Genomic DNA, 5,561 nt, shown 5'->3' with positions numbered 1-5,561 from the left:
TACCTCAGTTTGATACTTTTTATTTAGGAATACTTACAATCTTGTCAGTGATGCTTACAGCAGTTGGTCATCATGGCGTGAACGCATTAAAGCACTCACTCGCACTATTTCACCATCTGGTCTAATGTTCTTGAAAAAAAGAAGAAACATAATTACAAATCGCTTTTGTAAATCTAAAAATATGAAAGTAAAATGAGGATGATAAACTCACGAAATAGAAAATTGATGACAAGCTTACACCAGCCTCCAACGAAATTTCGAATTACACGTGAGAAAGAAAGAGGTAAACACATATAGGTGACAATGTCTCCTCATACATCTACAGCCAAAATGATTCGTAATGCAATGCAATTATCGGTGGTTCGATTGTAAGCGAAACGCAGATTTCTTAATTATTTATATTAGGGGGAACTCTGTGGAGTCGTTGCTGAGCCATATTGAAAATAATTGCTTTCTGAATAAAGAATAACGGACAGCGCGTGGGTTCCTGTGCGATTCGTACTTGAATATTAGAACATTGGTTATGTTTCAATACTCGCCATTGACAGTTAAATATACAGCTGAATGGACGGCAGCCATCTGAAGTCCCATTCCAATTTTCTTGTAGAAGGCAAATAGACAGCTCTGAGAAGACCGCAACGTAGACAAATACGATGCAGGCTACTTTGCCGTCTAAACAAGATGGCGACTCAACAATTCGCCCAGATATGTCGGATCTCGCCGGAATGGTCATCTGCACACAAGTAGACACTTCGCCACATACTCATTGTCAGTAACGTTTTTTTTTAATTTGAACACGAAATTAGCCACAAATTACAATCTTTACATTTTCTTATTTTAGTTTTCTTTTCGCGACTCGAGGTGGCGCCTCTTCGCGTAGAAGCCGGCTTTCCTCGGAGAGGAAAACAGGCAATTGTAGAGCGTATATCTAATGACATTCAGGAGTTAGCAGGAGAGTGCGAGATAATTATACTAGGTGATATGAATGCGCACATAGAAGATATAGATGGGTATACTGACCCAACAGGCAAATTGATCTTGGCTATGTATGAAAGGCATGATTTGACCATTTTCAACAGTACCGAGAAGTGTGAAGAGCAAATAACACGGGAGGTAGGAAGGCTGCAGTCGACGATAGATTACGTACTGATGTCACATAGGATGTATGATATGCTCAGGGTAATGCACATAGATGAAGGGGGCTCCAGAAGTCTGGGTAGTAATCACAAACATATCAAACTAAGTTTTAGAGGAGCAGTGAAAGTGGGAAGGAAATAAGACGAGAAACTATAGGAAAACTTTTATTCAGAAAGGCAAATAGACTTAGCTACTAAACGAATTCAGAAAGTAATCCCTGAGGATAATGAAACAGTGTAGACATACACGAATTTAATTAGACTGTTTGAGCTAGATCTTGTTAAGACACGTGACAAGTCACCCCGGAAAAGAAGACACAAACTCAAAAGTTGGTGAGATGACGAAGATAAGAGAGCCATAGGAAAACATCAGGAAGCCTCTAGGGAACACAGACATGCTAAGCAGTGGGGTGAGCCGACAGATGAAGTTCAAAGAAAATGGGAAGTCTTTCTAAGCTGTAGAATGGATGCCTCCCTTCTGATCAACGAAAAGATTAGAAGAAAGGGAGCTCAGTGGCTAGCAGAAGTACACATAAAAGATAGAAAGGCAACTCCGAAAATTTCGAACCATCTAAACTTCCTAAGAATTGAGACGAGCCTAGAGCAGAGGTTTATAAGTACAGCTCAAGATGCTAGGCTAGAAGGGTGCGAAGCTATTGAATATATAAGAACAAGAGAGACAGAAAATTTTCAAACAAAGAAGTGCTTTAGGCACCACAATATAGAAAGATAAATAGAGTGGCGCAATGCCTCTCTTTTCACAATGAGAGTGAGAAAGGGCTGAGAAGAGGGTTCCTAGTAGTACATCAACAGACCCAGATGACATTCCAATTATGCTGATAAAGACATTAGGTCCGAAGTCTAAGCAGGCTTTGAAAGAGGCAGTGAGCAAAAAAATAATCAATGGTGAAGTCCGCAATGCATGAAAACTTAGTATGATGAGCATGATCTATAAAAAAAAGGGAGACAAAGCTAACATAAACAACTACCGTCCTATAACAGTGACATCGCTGGTCTACAGGCTGGCAATGCAGATTATAAAGGAAAGACTGCAGGCATAGATAGATGATGAGGGGATCCGGGGGAACTGCAGATCGGGTTTCGGAAACACAGGAGGTTGGAAGACAATCTGTCTTCACTGACGCAGTGCATCGAAATAGCAGAAAAGGATTACAGGGCCCTGTGGCTCGTATTATTGGATATCAAGGAAGCGTACGATAGCGTGCTTAAAGAGGAACTGTGGGGAATACTGAACGATAGGGGTGGAGGATGTAGTCACTAATCTTATACAGGATATCTATAAAGGTAACAAGGTAACTATAAAGTGGGAAAAACAGGTATTCAAGCCTGCAGAGGTAAAACCGGGGGTTAGGCAGGGGTGTCCCCTGTCAACCTTATATTCATGATGTGCCTACAAGGATTAGAGGCTAAATTAGAGGGAAGTGGACTGGGCTTTAACCTCTCTTTCGTCAAACAAGGAAAACTCATTGAAAAGGCACTACCAGCATTGATGTACGAAGGTGATATAGTGCTAATGGCCGACAACAAGGAAGATTTGCAGAGATTGGTGGACATCTGCGGTAATGAGAGATATAGGTTGGATTTCAGATTCAGTAAGGAAAAATCAGCAATCATGATATTTAATTACAATGAAGTTAGTGAGCTTATAATACAGGAGGTCCCACTAGAGATCACAGGTAAATAGAAATATCTGGGCGTATGGATAAGCAATGAGGCCGAGTACCTAAGGGAACACAAAAAATACGTGACGACTAAAGGTAAGAGGAATGCAGCGGTAATAAAAAAACAGGGCACTGTGGAATTACAATAGGTATGATGTTGTGAGAGGAATATGGAAAGGAGTCATGGTTCCTTGTCTGACGTTCGGCAATGCGGTCTTGTGCATGAGATCAGAAGTTCAAGCAAGATTAGAAATTAAGCAACGTGGAATGGGTAGGCTTGCCTTAGCAGCTCACGGGAATACACCAAATCAGGGAGTACAAGGTGATATGAGATGGACATCATTTGACGGCATGGAAGCTAGCAACGAGATAAAATTTGAGAAGCGACTCAGAGTAATACAAAATTGAGGAAGCGAACCAGAAAGTTGACTGGTAAATACTTAGAAAACAGCAGGGAGCTAAACCAAGAAGAATTATCGGTAAAGAAGAAGGTGAAGAAATTTCAGACCGATATGTGGAGACTTGGCATGATTAAGAAGTCCGCACTAGAGATCTATCGAACATTTAAGCAGGAAATGGCCAAGGAAAGGATCTATGATAATACTCGGGGTAGTTATCTACTGTTTGAGGCCAGGACGGGAGTATTGCGAACCAATTGATTGATTTGATTGATTTGGGGGGTTTAACGTCCCAAAACCACCATTTGATTATGAGAGACGCTGTAGTGGAGGGCTCCGGAAATTTTGACCACCTCGGGTTCTTTAACGTGCACCCAAATCTGAGTACACGGGCCTACAACATTTCCGCCTCCATCGGAAATGCAGCCGCCGCAGCCGGGAATCGAACCCGCGACCTGCGTATTGCGAACCAGGAAATATAGGGCCCAATACGAAGAGGTAGACTCGGTATGCACTGCGTGTGGAGAGGAAGAGGAAAGGGCCGAACACTTGATAATGTTCTGTGAAGGGCTTCATCCTTTAGTTCAGGATGATGGCGCAGGGTTTTTAAAAGCACAGGGATTTAGGGACAGGGAGGGCAAGATAGACTTTAAGCGGGTAGAATTAACTAGAAGAAGGTTATCCGATTGGTGGCTAAAGTCAAGGCAGGAGTGAAAACTAAACGCTTCACTGCAAAGTACGAATCCCCAACCTCACTATTTAAAGGAAAAAGGATAAATCTAGTTTTTCGTTCATTAGGTATTACGGCTTGGGGGTGCTTGCCACCACCCGATCTAAACGGTACAGCCATATCCATCCATCCATCCATTCAACCATCCATCATCCATCCATCCATTCATCCATCCATCCATCCATCCATCCATCCATCCATCCATCCATCCATCCATCCATCCATCCATCTATCCATCCATCGATCCATCCACCCGTACGTCCGTCCGTCCATCAATCCATCCATCCACCCATCCATCCATCCATCCATCCATCCATCCATCCATCCATCCATCCATCCATCCATCCATCCATCCATCCATCCATCCATCCATCCATCCATTCATCCATCCATCCATCCATCCGTCCGTCCGTCCATCCGTCCGTCCGTCAAAACGTGTTCCATTTCTCGGACAGCATGGGCTCGATACTGTCCTCTAAGCTGTCTGCGTAGACGGTTTAAGTGCTCTCTTTTATACACAGCCATTATTCTGGATTTTTCGTTTCAGGGCTCCGCTTCTGGATGAGCGCTTGGCCTGGGGTGGACGGCTTTATATGTGTGAGTTCAAACGCAGCAGCACTCAAACTTTTTGGTTTCGTTGTTGTGACAGTCGTTGAAACATATAAAATTTTCTTCCCTTTTATGATGGGCGTCTGCCATGTTCGAAAATTATATATGCTACCTCAGCATTTCAGTTAAGATCCCTGCTTTCCCTTTCGCTCATGTTTGTCCATGTTTGAATGTATATTTCTACGACTTATTTTACGACGAATTGTACCGTGCCTACGTGTAACATATTCACAAGGCACAGGTAGCGAGATATGTATACTGAGAATGTAACTGCAAAGGCTGAAATCACCGGGGTCATCTGATAAAGCGACGTTCGTACCACTGATCGTAAGATACATTGCTGGCGTGTTGATTTTTTTTGGCGTCATGTGTAAGCCCTAATTTAACGTGTTTAGGCGCTACAGAACGCACGGCGCAGTGCTTGTATCGAATTCAATGTTATTCGAAGCTGGATTGCCCTTAAATTGCGAGCTGCTGCACGCCGAAATAACTGAAACATCGTTTGCAATGTACCCGCAGTTCATTTGAGGAGCTTGCAAATTTTCCGAAGCAAGGTTCGATTGACGAAAAAAACTTGCCAGGTTCTCAACTTTTAGAAAACCGTGCATGAACATCGACAAAAAATGGCTTAAGCACTTTCGGTTGCGGACGGCTCTCTTCACAGAACCTATTTAGAATCAGCGCAGCGGTGAGGGCTCTGGTGGCGGCGTTTTTCGCAGCGCTACCTGGACAGAGCCTGACGTCCATGGCCGCAGTAGAGCGAGCTCGGACCAACCATAGAGTGACCGTAGAGCTCTAATGTTGGACCATAAAGTAATCTCGGGCAGACCGAGCAAGCTTCGTCTGCCCGAGAAGCTGGCTCATCCTGTATAGAACCACAGATCCAGTCTTTTTCATCGACACAGCTGCGTCACAATATCTGCCTTGAATTAAGCGGAGCTGAACTATGTTGTTGTTTAGTGAAATATTATTTAAACGCAAGGCCAGTTTTTCACTGGTGTCCATT

Source organism: Rhipicephalus microplus, chromosome 5 (assembly GCF_043290135.1).
Source record: "Rhipicephalus microplus isolate Deutch F79 chromosome 5, USDA_Rmic, whole genome shotgun sequence".
Lineage (NCBI taxonomy): Eukaryota > Metazoa > Arthropoda > Arachnida > Ixodida > Ixodidae > Rhipicephalus > Rhipicephalus microplus.
This window is presented reverse-complemented; position numbering follows the sequence as displayed.